Source organism: Bufo gargarizans, chromosome 10 (genome assembly GCF_014858855.1).
Source record: "Bufo gargarizans isolate SCDJY-AF-19 chromosome 10, ASM1485885v1, whole genome shotgun sequence".
Classification (NCBI taxonomy): domain Eukaryota; kingdom Metazoa; phylum Chordata; class Amphibia; order Anura; family Bufonidae; genus Bufo; species Bufo gargarizans.
Window position 1 is genome coordinate 66,665,319 of NC_058089.1, and position 14,968 is coordinate 66,680,286.

The 14,968-nt window shown below is 47.0% G+C and overlaps 2 protein-coding genes across 2 annotated transcripts in view; one reads left to right on the top strand and one right to left on the bottom strand.

Moving 5' to 3' along the window:
- LOC122920194 overlaps positions 1-8,611 on the bottom strand; it is a 161,186-nt gene extending 152,575 nt beyond the window's left edge. Inside the window, exon 1 of the mRNA XM_044269471.1 lies at positions 8,475-8,611. The gene's annotated coding sequence lies outside the window, so the exon portion shown is untranslated. The remainder of the gene's footprint in view (positions 1-8,474) is intronic.
- A 128-nt stretch (positions 8,612-8,739) lies between these two features.
- Positions 8,740-14,968, top strand: part of PGGHG (protein-glucosylgalactosylhydroxylysine glucosidase) — a 344,294-nt gene continuing 338,065 nt past the window's right edge. The window contains exon 1 of the mRNA XM_044269473.1: positions 8,740-8,867. The gene's annotated coding sequence lies outside the window, so the exon portion shown is untranslated. The remainder of the gene's footprint in view (positions 8,868-14,968) is intronic.

Genomic DNA, 14,968 nt, shown 5'->3' on the forward strand with positions numbered 1-14,968 from the left:
CCCTGCAGTGATCGGGTGCGCACCGCTCCGGTGCCCGCCCGATCATCCTGCCGTACATGTAAGGCGGAATGCATTCTGGCAATGCATCCCCCGCCGTACATGTACGGCGTTCTGCGCTAAGGGGTTAATAACAAAAAAAGTAAAAATGTCAGCAGCAATGAAATACCACCAAATGAAAGCTCCATTAGTGAGAAGAAAAGGAGGTAAAATTCATTTGGGTGGTAAGTTGCATGACCGAGCGATAAACGGTGAAAGGAGTGTAGTGCCGAAGTGTAAAAAGTGCTCTGGTCATGAAGGGGGTTTCACCTAGCGGGGCTGAAGTGGTTAAAGAGACCTTGAGGTACCCCTACAGTGGGAATCCCCAAAAAGTGACCTCATTTTTTTTAAACTACACCCCTCAAGGAATTTATCAAGGATGGTACTGACCGTTTTGACCCAAAAGCTGTTTCACAGAATTTTAGAAAAACATGGGCGTGAAAATGAAAAATTAAATTTTTCCAATAAAATGTTGATTTAGAAGAAAAGTGAAAAATGCAATTTTTACAGATATGCCAATTAAGTGTCCAATATGTTGTGCCCATCGTGTACCAGTGTGAAAAATTAGCCCTAATTATTATCCCATGCTTCCTGGTTTTAGAATCTTTTGCGTGAACATGTCAGAGGGCTCAGGAGTAAAAGAGCCCCATGATGCATTTGCACATCTGGCTCTGATAACTGTAGAGGCACTGGAGTGAAATAATAAATGGAACCCCTGAGAAATTAACCCATTTTGGAAACTCCACCCCTTGAGGTATTGAGCATAGCATTTTGACACCAAAGGTATTTTGCAGAAATTAAAGTATGGCGTACCTTGCAAAATAAAAATTGCATTTTTTTTGACAAATATGCCTAATAATTACTAATTACTATCTATTATAAAAGTAGAGAAATTAAAATTTGGAAATTTGCTACTTTTTCCAGATTTTGGGTAAATTTGGTATTTTTTTATAAATAAATAAAAATATATATATTTTGACTAAATTTTACCACTGTCATGAAGTACAATATGTGACGACAGAATGGCCTGGATAAGTAAAAGCGTTTACAAAAGTTATTAGCACATAAAGTGACATGTCGGATTTGTTAAAAATGGCCTAGGCAGAAAGGTGAAAAATGGCTTGGTCCTGAAAGGGTTAATGAGCAGGGTATAGTGCAAAATGAAAACCGCAAGTTTTTCACAGAAATGGCATTTAAGTCCCCAATATGCTGTGCCCAGCTTATGCCACCTGAGACTCGCATCACACCCATTAAATTGTTAGGCGAGTTATACTGGGTACAGAAATGCCATAAATATGGACATAAACTGCTGTTTGGGTACGCTGCAGGTTCAAAAGTCCATTTTCTGACAACCATACGTTTTTTTATTTTTCTCTCGACAGAACTGTGTGATGGCTTAATTTTTGTGGGATGACTTGCCAATATCAGATTTTTATTTTGTGGCACATACAACTTTTTGATCACTTTTTATTTTGCTTTTAAGAAAGGGGAGCAATGCAACCATTGACTTCTGGGTTTGGATTTAGTAGCGTGCACCGTGCGAGAAAAGTGAATTTATCCTTATTCTGCCAGCCAGTATGATTATAGGGATAGCAGTTATATTTATTTATTTTTTGCCACTTTTACACAATTAAGGAGGACCTTTCACCAATCCCAACGCTTATTTCCCCCCCCCGATGGGATGCTACGTTCGCCAGCTGTGCCCCCTGTTCTGTTGTCCCGCCCTGTATGATAATCCATACCATCAGTACAGGGAGGAGGAGATGGCTGCATTTCTCAGGGGCGTCTCCTCCTCCCCGGCTGTAAGCTGCCCAATCACAGCGGAGAGCATCACAGCCAGGAAGGTGAGCTTTTTTTTTCTCCCTGGGTGTACCATAGTATATAAGGCCCCAAACCCCCCCCCCAAATTTTTGGGGAGGTAGTAAATTTTCCCCACTTAAGGGGGGAAAAAAAAATTCCTTCCCGACTCCATTCAGGCAATCAGAATAACTCCCTGGATCAACGACCCCTTTCTAGTAGCTATAGCCTGTAACACCTGGCTATTACACTCCAGAAATACATCCAGGCCCCTTTTGAACTCTTTGTCACAGTCCTGGGGATAAATAGATGATGGGATAGATCTCTGTACTGACCCCTGATATATTTATACATAGTAATTAGATCTCCCCTCAGTCGTCTTTTTTCTAAAGTGAAAACGGAGCTCACGAACGGACCTATGAACGCTAGTGTGAAAGTAGCCTTACCCACATACAGACATTTTCTCCCCGTCCAAGCATTCTCATTTTATATACTAACCTTTTATGTGGTACAGTGTCAAATGCTTTGGAGAAGTCCAGATACACGACATCCATTGATTCGCCGCTGTCAAGTCTAGAACTTACCTCCTCATAGAAACTGATTAAATTAGTTTTACATGACCGATCCCTCACAAAGCCATGCTGATGTGGCGTTATTTTCATTGAGGCACTCCAAGAAAACATCTCTTAGAAAACCTTCAGTTTAGCAACAACAGATGTTAAACTTACCGACCTATAGTTTCCGGGCTCTGTTTTTGCACCCTTTTTGAATATTGGCACCACATTTGCTTTGTGCCAATCCTGTGGAACACTCCCTGTCAGTATAGAGTCTGCAAATATTAGAAATAAGGGTCTGGCTATGACATTACTTAATTCTCTTAGGATAAGGGTGTGTATGCCATCTGGTCCTGGCGATTTGTCCATTTTAATCTTTTTAAGACGCCGCTGTACTTCTTCCTGGGTCAGACAGGACACTTTTAATGAGGAATTTACTTTTACATTCTGCATTTCATCTGACAGTTTATTTTCCTCAGTGAATACAGTGGAGAAAAAAAATAATAATAATATTAATAGCTTTGCTTTCACTTCATCACTCTCTGCAACTCGCCCCTCATTACTCTGTAGAGGGCTGACACCTTCAGATTAATTTTTTTTACCATTTATATAATTGAGGAACATTTTAGGGTTAGTTTTGCTCTTTTTGGCAATTAATCTCTCGGTCTCTAGTTTGGCAGCTTTTATTTGTTTTTTACATATTACATTTTTTTTTAGTGCTTCCTGGCTCCCGTTTTACTGATTTAAACGCTTCCTTTTTGTCATTTATTGCTTTCTTTACAGTTCTGTTTATCCACATTGGTTTCTTCTTGTTCCTTAACCTTTTATTCCCATACGGTATGTACCTCTCACAATTAGATTTTAGGATGCTTTTAAAAATATCCCATTTTGTGGCTGTATTTTTATTTTTGAGGACTTTGTCCCAGTTAGTTAGGCTTATGGCCTCTCTTATAAATTTAGCCTTTTTGAAGTTTGGTATTTTTGTTCCTCCCTGTAGAAACGCTCTTTTGAAAGACCATTAGAAGGTTATTGCTTTATGGTCACTATTTCCCAGGTGCCCCCCAACCTGCACGTCTGTTGTTCTGTCAGGCCTATTGGTTAATACTAAGTCCAGTATGGCCGTCCCTCTAGTCGGGTCCTGAACCAGTTGGGAGAGGTAATTGTCTATGGTTATTGCCAAGAACCTGTTTCCTTTATGAGATATACAAGTTTCAGTTTCCCAGTCTATATCTGGGTAGTTGAAGTCCCCCATAATTACCACCTCATTATGATTTGCCGCCTCGTCTATCTCGTTTAGTAGTAGATTTTCTGTGGACTCTGGCATATTAGGTGGTTTATAACAAACTCCTATTAGTAATTTATTGTTGTTTTTAGCTCCATGTATCTTTACCCAGTGACTCCACATGTTCATGTCCCTCACTTATATCTTCACGGAGTGTGGGCTTTAGAAAGGACTTCACATAAAGGCAGACCCCTCCCCCTCTCCGGTTTTGACGATCCTTTCTAAACAGACTGTAACCCTGTACATTAACTGCCCAGTCATAGCCATCATCCAGCCATGTCTCAGTTATTCCCACTATGTCATAGTTCTCCTCACACATCACTAATTCCAGTTCCCCAGTTTTATTAGTCAGGCTTCTGGCATTAGTATACTTACAATTAAGAGATTTATGTATATTTTTTACCCTATACCTTTCCTTCTGAACTGTTCTAGTCCCTCCTTCCATTCCTCCCCCAGTCCCACGACCTTGCTCCTGGTCTCTATCTGCACTATTTCCCCCTGTGCCCTCCCAATCAGGGCGCTGTACATGTACGGCAATAGTCAGGAACTCACTTCCTGCTGCACTGCACATGTACAGCAAAAGCTGGGAAGGGGTTAACCAAAAGACTTTCTAACAGAGAAAATCGTTGAGAACTTATTTGTGGAAAAGAGCCTATACTTCTGCCTGTAAGGCCTCTTGCACACACGACTGTATGGCTTTTTCAGTATTTTCCTGTCCACATAAAAAAAAAAAAAAATATGGATCCACAAAAAATACGGATGACGTCCGTGTGCATTCCGTTTTTGCGGAATGGAACAGCTGGCCCCTGATAGGACATTTCCTATTATTGCCCATAACGGACAAGGATAGTTCTGTTCTATCTTTGAATGGAACGGAAAAACTGAAATAGGGAAATGGAAGGCATACGATCCATTGAAATGAATGGTTCCATATAAGGTCCGTAAATTGAACGCAAAAAAATGGAACGGAAACAGAATTTTTTTAAAAAAAAGTTTGTGTGCAAGAGGCTGAAATTTTATTGTGGTATCTGAGGAAACATTTATACTGACTGAAAGAGTGTCGCTAAAGGCCAGCTAGACAACTTCAAAGGCAAAATAACCTTGTTTGCCATCAGTGAATAGATTGCAATGTTGCAAATTGGCGATAACAGACTTGACATGCGGCAAATTTCACACTGTACGATTCCGTACATCATGTACAGTGGCTTTACTCAGTCCTTAATGGGATTGTTAAGAAACAGGAAGAGCTGCATAAAAAAATTGCACTAAAATCATCATAAATTGTGTGGATTTATGTGCGGATTTTCTTTCTTTTTTTATGCCGTTCATGTGGATTTTCTGCGTACAAATCCGCACCTAGCCTAATAATACAATGGTCCACAGGAAAGGTCCTCTCACTACAATGTACTATTACACCGCAGAGAATAAAGGGGTTAAAGTACTAATGGTTGCTTTCTCCCAGAAACATCACCACCCTGTCCACAGGTTGTGTGGCAACTCGGCCCCATCCAGATCAATGGAGCTGGGCTGCAATACCAGACACAACCTAGGGACAGCAGTGGCGCTATTTCAGGAAGAACGCAGCTACTGAATTCAACTGTTTAAAGGGTTTGTCCGGGTTCAGAGCTGATATATCCCCATCTTTACCGACCCCTGATATGAGTATTGGAGCATTTCATGCTCCGATGCTCTTCCTTGCCCTGCGCCTTGTTTACAATGGCACACTGCTAGGCAGAGGCTTCTGCCCAGCAGTGTTCCCGGTGGTGTCAGCGGCACTAATGGGCGGTTTTACAGGCTAGAGCAGCGCTAAAGCTGCCCATTAGTGGCAGTGACGTCACCAGGCTTACTGCTGGGCAGAAGCTTCCGCCTAGCAATCGTTATGGAGAGCCCAGTACGTCACCGGATTCAGTGCAGGGCAAAAGAGAGCCGGAGGGGTAAAGATGGCGATATGCCCGGGTTCAGCTCTGGACCCTAGCGCTGCACATGTAATCTCGTACATGTACGGTGTTGGTCATGTGACTGTACATGTGATCTCGTAAAACGGCACCACATGAAACTTGTGATACGTTATTTGGACAAGATTACATTGTAGGAACAGAACAGCGGGATCCATCACGTGATTTGATCATGGAGTGTGCAGCATGCTGGATCTGTGATGGAGGCCATGCCGAGGTGAACCCAGCAGCATGCAGCGCTCCATTCCCTGTCTGCAGACTGTAAATGTGTAACAGTAAGGCCTCATGGACACGACTATTGCATATACTAAAAGACGCGGGGAGCACACGCATGTCACCCATGTGCTGTCCGCATCCATATGTCCCTCCCGCAAATTACAGAACACGTCGTACTGACCATACTGCAGACAGGACTAGTCATTTCTAACGATGGGAGTGAGAAATGTATTCTGCGGATCCGTGGGCACGAGGCCTAAACAGCTGGCAGGGAGGAGGGAGATGCAGATGCAATTTCTTCCGAGTGGAGGCTGTGAATGCTGAGCACAGCCCCGACTTCACATCAAACCCCAAAACACATAGCTTCTGAGATCTGTTCTGCGCATGTGTATGGGAGCTAGCCGTAACCAGGCGGGAGGACGGTCCATTCTGACACGGGGACACCCCTCGAAATGTAATAGAGCTGGAAACTATGCACCTGGAGCTGGGTTCACATAAGCGATCCCCTATCCACTGTATCAGGATTCGGCCACTTTCCGAAATACATACCAAATACAGCCTGCGCCTCTGCCAGAGTTCGCAGTGCCTATGTGAATGCGGGGGGCTCTGATCCAGGCACATGGGTGGGCCCGTCATTTCAACCATCTCTAGTGGGGGGCTCTGATCCAGGCACATGGTGAGTGGGCCCGTCATTTCAACCATCTCTAGTGGGGGGCTCTGATCCAGGCACATGGGTGGGCCCGTCATTTCAACCATCTCTAGTGGGGGGGCTCTGATCCAGGCACATGGTGAGTGGGCCCGTCATTTCAACCATCTCTAGTGGGGGGGCTCTGATCCAGGCACATGGTGAGTGGGCCCGTCATTTCAACCATCTCTAGTGGGGGGCTCTGATCCAGGCACATGGTGAGTGGGCCCGTCGTTTCAACCATCTCTAGTGGGGGGGCTCTGATCCAGGCACATTGTGAGTGGGCCCGTCATTTCAACCATCTCTAGTGGGGGGCTCTGATCCAGGCACATGGTGAGTGGGCCCGTCGTTTCAACCATCTCTAGTGGGGGGCTCTGATCCAGGCACATGGGTGCGCCCGTCATTTCAACCATCTCTAGTGGGGGGGCTCTGATCCAGGCACATGGTGAGTGGGCCCGTCATTTCAACCATCTCTAGTGGGGGGCTCTGATCCTGGCACATGGGTGGGCCCGTCATTTCAACCATCTCTAGTGGGGGGGCTCTGATCCAGGCACATTGTGAGTGGGCCCGTCATTTCAACCATCTCTAGTGGGGGGGCTCTGATCCAGGCACATGGTGAGTGGGCCCGTCATTTCAACCATCTCTAGTGGGGGCTCTGATTCAGGCACATGGTGAGTGGGCCCGTCATTTCAACCATCTCTAGTGGGGGGCTCTGATCCAGGCACATGGTGAGTGGGCCCGTCATTTCAACCATCTCTAGTGGGGGGCTCTGATCCTGGCACATGGGTGGGCCCGTCATTTCAACCATCTCTAGTGGGGGGGCTCTGATCCAGGCACATGGTGAGTGGGACCATCATTTCAACCATCTCTAGTGGGGGGCTCTGATCCTGGCACATGGGTGGGACCGTCATTTCAACCATCTCTAGTGGGGGGCTCTGATCCAGGCACATGGTGAGTGGGCCCGTCATTTTAACCATCTCTAGTAGGGGGCTCTGATCCAGGCACATGGGTGGGCCCGTCATTTTAACCATCTCTAGTGGGGGGCTCTGATCCAGGCACATGGTGAGTGGGACCGTCATTTCCACCATCTCTAGTGGGGGGCTCTGATCCAGGCACATGGTGAGTGGGACCGTCATTTCCACCATCTCTAGTGGGGGGCTCTGATCCTGGCACATGGGTGGGCCCGTCATCTATCACACATTTATAATCTCCACAGAAATCCTGGCCGGAGCATACAGAAGGAAAGTCCTCCGATGCCAGGAGGAATAGCAGAGTAGTAACTGTGGGAATACTGGAGGTAGAAGTCCGGCAACATAAGAAGCCTGCATTGTGGGCTGGGCCTGATACCCCTGCTCCTCCACATCCTCCTGCAGTTTTACTTCATGACCATTTGCCGCAGGTAATAACGCAGTGCATACTGTACGCCTGTGTGTGCACAAGGCTCATGCAGTAAGGTCCACTGAGCGAACCGCACACTAACCGCAGGTTACACATCCAGGATCCCTCTCCTCCGGGCGATTAACCCCCTCATCACTGACAGCTGGTCCAGGTAAAAGGGGCTGTCTTTCAAGTTGCCTCAAAAGAGAGATTCCTGAAAGTTTTCGGCCACTTTTTAGCGTGCGCTATGGCGCATCAGACCGCGGGGTAGAAAATGGCGCACAGCACGCAATGTCTCATCCGCAAGTAGCTAAAAAGCAGGCGTGAGCTGCAAGCACTGCGCCCTGCCATCAGCGACACCCCGGGGTGCAGCACATCCTCTGAGGAGAAGCCCCGGGGCCCAGAACCCAGCAGCGCCCATCGGATCGCGAACACCTCGCGGGGCAGCTATGTACCACACAGCGCGGGCACGGCTGCCCATTGTCACGCTCAGGTACCCACATCACTAGGGATAAGGAGCGCCCGGGCGGCGTGCAGACACTGTGAGGGCACCCCCATCACTCTGCTCCTACCTCTGAGCCGTCAGTCCCGGTCACATAGATGGTCACGACAGCAGCTCCAGGCTCAGCTCCAGCTGACAGTGAGAAGCGCCCGACCCCGCCCCCGCTGTCAGTCAGGCTGGAGCATGCGCACTGTCAGACTTGGCGTGTGGCAGGGATCCTAGAAGTAAACTATTGGTTGTCTACGTCACCGGGATGGTGCGGAGCACAGAGGCGCGCTCCAGCCGGTACCCTGCACAGGAGCACGCGCTGGACGGCCACCGTACTCCCCGTGGACGTAGGAACGCGTCACGTGCTTCCCGGAGGTTTCCTTCCTGTGCTTTCTAGAGGAGAGCGGCTCGTGTGGACACACAGTACCGCCCCCGCCCCTGTGACAAGTGCTGACACTCAGCACCGTACACACAGGTAATAAATGGAAGGGTTGTCAGGCAGTCCGGCCCATTTCCTTGTCCCTTTGATTTTCCTGGAAAGATAAATAAAAATAGGAATCCGTGTTTGGTCCGTGCGTCTCTCTTTTGCCTTCCTTGTGCCATCCGTATTCCACAGACTGCTCGGCTGAAAATGAATTTCCAGATCATCTCTGGTCAGTGAAACACGGACCAAACACATTCTGTCAATAAGTGGAAATTCAGGCAGTGAATAGAAATTCTGGTAATGAATAGAAATTCTAGCAGTGAAAAGAAGGTTAGGGGTGTAGATGCCCCGAAACGCGTCTGGTGAAAAAAAGGAAAAGCGCCCACTTAACCAACTGGACCTCCACTAAATATTGCATGGCCATGCGATAAAAATCTTCAGCTAATTCAGTGATACAGCTTGTAGCAACGGACGCCGCTGATAAGGTATTACTTCTTCCGCTTAATCCCGCGTTACTTTGACGTCATCAGTCCGAGGTGTGGGACGCGAAACGCTGAGTGCTACTCGCACCGCTCACCCCCCGTGCAACGAGAGCAACACACGTCTCAGTAGAACGCTTCAACAGGAGACGGGTAGGAACCGTAATTATCATTCTAATATTGAGCAACGCTAAACAACTGAAAAAGCAAGCCTAACGGCAAACTCTGGACGGACCTTTTTGTATTGCCGCCTTGCATTTGACTATCACCTGCCGGCATTCTTTTAGGATAAGGCCTCATGCACACGACAGTATTTTTTGATGGTCCGCAAAAACGGGGTCCGTAGGTCCATGATCCGTGACCGTTTTTTTTGTCCATGGGTCTTCCTTGATTTTTGGAGGATCCACGGACATGAAAAAAAAAAGTCGTTTTGGTGTCCGCCTGGCCGCGCGGAGCCAAACGGATCCGTCCTGAATTACAATGCAAGTCAATGGGGACGGATCCGTTTGATGTTGACACAATATGGTGCCATTTCAAACGGATCCGTCCCCATTGACTTTCAGTGTAAAGTCTGGAGTCCCTTTTATACCATCGGATCGGAGTTTTCTCCAATCCGATGGTATATTTTAACTTGAAGCGTCCCCATCACCATGGGAACGCCTTTATGTTAGAATATACTGTCGGATATGAGTTACATCGTGAAAACTCATTTCCGACAGTATATTCTAACACAGAGGTGTTCCCATGGTGATGGGGACGCTTCTAGTTAGAATATACTACAAACTGTGTACATGACTGCCCCCTGCTGCCTGGCAGCACCCGATCTCTTACAGGGGGCCGTGATCAGCACAATTAACTCCTCAGGTGCCGCACCTGAAGGGGTTAATTGTACTATCATATCCCCCTGTAAGAGATCAGGGCTACCAGGCAGCAGGGGGCAGACCCCTCCCCAGTTTGAATATCATTGGTGGCCAGTGCGGCCCCCCCCCCCCTCTATTATAATAAATCGTTGGTGGCACAGTGTGCGCTCCCCCTCCCTCCCTCTATTGTAATAAATCGTTTGTGGCACAGTGTGCGCCCCCCATTGGCCCCCCCCCTCCCTCTATAGCAGTAACAACATTGGTGGCCAGTGTGCGGCCTCCCATCTCCCCCCCCCCCCCCCCCCCCCCCGATCATTGGTGGCAGCGTAGTTCCGATCGGAGTCCCAGTTTAATCGCTGGGGCTCCGATCGGTAACCATGGCAACCAGGAAGCTACTGCAGCCCTGGTTGCCATGGTTACATAGCAATAGGACAATAGTAGAAGATTCATACTTACCTGCTGGCTGCTGCGATGTCTGTGACCAGCCGGGAGCTCCTCCTACTGGTAAGTGACAGTTCATTTAGCAATGCGCCGCACAGACCTGTCACTTACCAGTAGGTGGAGCTCCCGGCCGGACACGAACATCGCAGCAGCCAGCAGGTAACTATGAATCTTCTACTATTGTACTATTGCTAAGTAACCATGGCAACCAGGACTGCAGTAGCGTCCTGGTTGCCATGGTTACCGATCGGAGCCCCAGCGATTAAACTGGGACTCCGATCGGAACTCCGCTGCCACCAATGATCGGGGGTGGGGGGGGGGGGAGATGGGAGGCCGCACACTGGCCACCAATGTTGGTAATGCTATATAGGGAGGGGGGGGGGCGCACACTGTGCCACCAACGATTTATTACAATAGAGGGAGGAAGGGGGGGGGGGCGATGGGGGGCGCACACTGTGCCACCAACGATTTATTACAATAGAGGGAGGAAGGGGGGGGCCCGATGGGGGGCGCACACTGTGACACCAACGATTCATTACAATAGAGAGAGGAAGGGGGGGGGGCCCGATGGGGGGCGCACACTGTGCCACCAACGATTTATTACAATAGAGGGAGGAAGGGGGGGGGGGCCGGGGGGCCGCACACTGGCCACCAAGCTATTACAATAGAGGGAGGGAGCCGCACTGGCCACCAATGATATTCAAACTGGGGAGGGGGGGGGGTCTGCCCCCTGCTGCCTGGCAGCCCTGATCTCTTACAGGGGGATATGATAGTACAATTAACCCCTTTAGGTGCCGCACCTGAAGGGGCTAATTGTGCTGATCACGGCTCCCTGTAAGAGATCGGGTGCTGCCAGGCAGCAGGGGGCAGACTTGTACACAGTTTGTAGTGTATTCTAACTAGAAGCGTCTGTGTTAGAATATACTGTCGGATATGAGTTTTCACGAAGTGAAAACTTAGATCTGAAAAAGCTTTTATGCAGACGGATCTTCGGATCCGTCTGTATGAAAGCAACCTACGGCCACGGATCACGGACACGGATGCCAATCTTGTGTGCATCCGTGTTCTTTCACGGACCCATTCACTTGAATGGGTCCGTGAACCGTTGTCCGTCAAAAAAATAGGACAGGTCATATTTTTTTGACGGACAGGATGCACGGATAACGGCCTCGGCTGCAAAACCGTGCATTCTCCGATTTTTCCACGGACCCATTGAAAGTCAATGGGTCCGCGAAAAAAAACTGAAAACGGCACAACGGCCACGGATGCACACAACGGTCGTGTGCATGAGGCCTAAGTCACCTTCGCAAGTGACCCACTATAGAAATCTATAGAACGCTTTTTACTTTGCGGTCTGCGGTACTTAATGTGCTAACAGGGATTATCTACTGCAACAAACAAGCTGCCCAAAGAGACTTTCTGAACGTAATAAATATCAAATATTGTGGGACTAGGGGCACCACCCCGATACCAGCATTTTTGGTACCAATTGCAATGCATTTTATTGTACAGTTTTATTTTTGTGTGATTGATTCATTATTTTATATAGAAGGTTTTATTGTATAAGTAAATCTCTTATTAAATCTATCCTTTATGGTCCGAGTGTTGTGAGTGCTCACTCAAATATTTTATGAGGTATCACTTTCTGTTTTAAAAGCAAAGAAATTGAAATTTTTTAAATTGCAAATTTTTTTAAATTTTGGTAAATTTGGTATTTTTGCATAAATAAAGGTGAAATATATTGACTCAAATTTATGACTATCATGAAGTTCAATGTGTCCCGGGAAAATCTCAGAATGGCAGATAAAAAAAAAAAAACGTTCCAAAGTTATTACCACATAAAGTGACATGTCAGATTTGCTAAATATGGCCTGGCAGGAAGGTGAATACTAGCCCGGGGTAGAAAGGGTTAAAAAAATATAAAACATTTGAAAAAAAATCTATATTTTCTTTGCATCGCCATATTTTCGCAGCCATAACTTTTTTTTATATTTCCATTCACGATGATGTATGCTGGCTTGTTGTTGGGACGAACTGTAGTTTTATTGGAACCATTTTTGTGGTAATACTACTTATTGATCACTGATCAATTTTTTGAGGGGAAAAGGTGACAAAAAAATTGTGAATCGTGTTTTTCATTTTTTTTTCTGTTACAGAATTCACCAACCAGGAAATTTTTAAAAATATTTTAATGTTTCAGACATTTTCGGATGTGGCAATACCTTATGTGGTTTTTATTTTATGTTTATATATTTTTTTTATGTAAAATTGAGAAAGGGGGCGATTTTAAACTGTTAATATTTTTTTTAATCATTTTTACATTTTACAATAACTTTTGAATTCCTTAGGGGACTAGAATCTGGGATCTTTTGATCCCTTGTCCCATTCACCCTCTTTTGGACAATTAAATCTTTGAGGTCATATAAAGAATGTGGCCGAGTCCCAAGAGGTCTACGCCTATTTAAAGAAGTTGTGCAATATGATGATGACCCCCAATTTGTGGGAGACTGGAAAGCTGCACACCAACGATTCTCCACAGAAATCATGGAGTTAGTACTTGTCCGTGACCAGCAGGAGTATGCAGCAGTCACTGAAGAGCTTAGCAAAGCAAAAGAGGAACTCCAACGTAGATTATTGGAATCGCAGTTTGTTAATTTCAATAAGAGGCTTAATAAAAAACTACTCACAGCGCAGATGGACATCAAAGAAAAAAAGAGAGATAAGTTTATCAGAGACAAGAACGACTACGAACTAGATCGTGTATTTGATTGGGGAAAAACTCACTCAAAGCGCCCACCGCGTCGCGGACGCCATAATTTTTGGGCCACTGACTCCGACTCCAGCCTATCAGAAGGGAATGGAGCCAACCCTTTGGACGATCCATCCCCTTTGGAAAAAGCAAGAGAAGGGGGCGTGGCAGAAGCTCAAGAAAAAACAAAAGAGGTCCGCAAGTCGACCAGGAGGAGGCGTCAGGTCTCCTGGCGACAATGACGGACGCAGACCCCGTCAGCACGCAAACCAAGGACGCAGTCATCAATCTCACGGGCTTAGAACTGCCGCCGGGCTGCATCCCACTCCTCAATCGGGGGCTTGGATTAAGCCTGCCGGAACAGTTCAGCCCGGTGGACTTTGAGATTGATTTATTCCTATCAGTCCGAAAATTGTATTTGAAAAAGCTGTTCGCTGAGACCCCCCTGCAGAGTTCTACCCCTTTATCGGGAGAAGTCCCAGCCACTATGACCTTAACTGATTTCCATCTTAGGGGAAAGTTTAGTGAGAAGGAAATTGAGTGTATCCACTTTTTGTCCAGCATGGAACTGGGGGAGCCACCAGGTGTACATGACCATCTAGACAGGTTCACTGGAGGCGTCGGGTCCACCTTCCTTCCCCCCATGCCGGCCGGTTCAGCTATAGACCTGTTTCACAAGAGAGTCCTGAAGGATATGCGTGCGCTGATGCATCCCGTAGCGCACCCTAACCTCTCGAATGAGGAATCCCAGGCTCTCTCGTGGCTTTGTAAACAGGATAGTATAGTAGTAAAGCCGGCCGACAAGGGAGGTAACGTGGTCCTGATGTCTAGGGAATATTATTTGGAGGAGGCTCATAGGCAACTAGATGATAATGCAGTGTACCTCAAACTTAGAGGAGATCCTATTCCTGAAATTTCGTCGAAATTGCACGCGCTAGTTGACCGATACGTCATGGCTGGTTTTCTACCTAAAAACATGGTGGACCGACTTATTCATGCACACCCTAAGGCTCCTGTTTGGTATAAGTCCTATAGTGGCTGGGATCGGGTCAGTGACTGAACCTTTGTCTGGTTACATCGATTGGCTCCTTAGACCACTGCTGAGTAGTACTCCAACGTACCTTAAGGACACGGGCGACTTCCTCCGGGCACTCAGGTCTTTGGAGTGGCGGAGTGAGTTCAGCCTCGTGTCCTTGGACGTTGAGAGTTTATATACCCGTATCCCCACGACCTAGGACTCAGGGCTATCCAACGTACCCTTAGTCGGAGTAATAAGGATACCTTGTTCCAGCACTTTATCCAGGAGGCCTTGGACCTCATCCTCGCCAATAATGTATTCCAGTTTAACGGCCAATGGTACCGCCAGGTACTAGGTACCGCAATGCGCACACCGGTCTCGTGCACATTTGCGAACCTGTACCTGGCGGTATTTGAAGAGACATATCTTTTTGGCGGATAACCCCTTCTTGCAGTCCATTCACCTGTTTTTAAGATATGTGGACGACATTTTTCTGGTCTGGTCGGGGAGCGAAGCGTCATGCCGTGCTTTTATTGACTATCTTAACACTCGCAACCGGATGAACATGAGATTCACCATCAATTTTGGTGGTGGATCCCTTGACT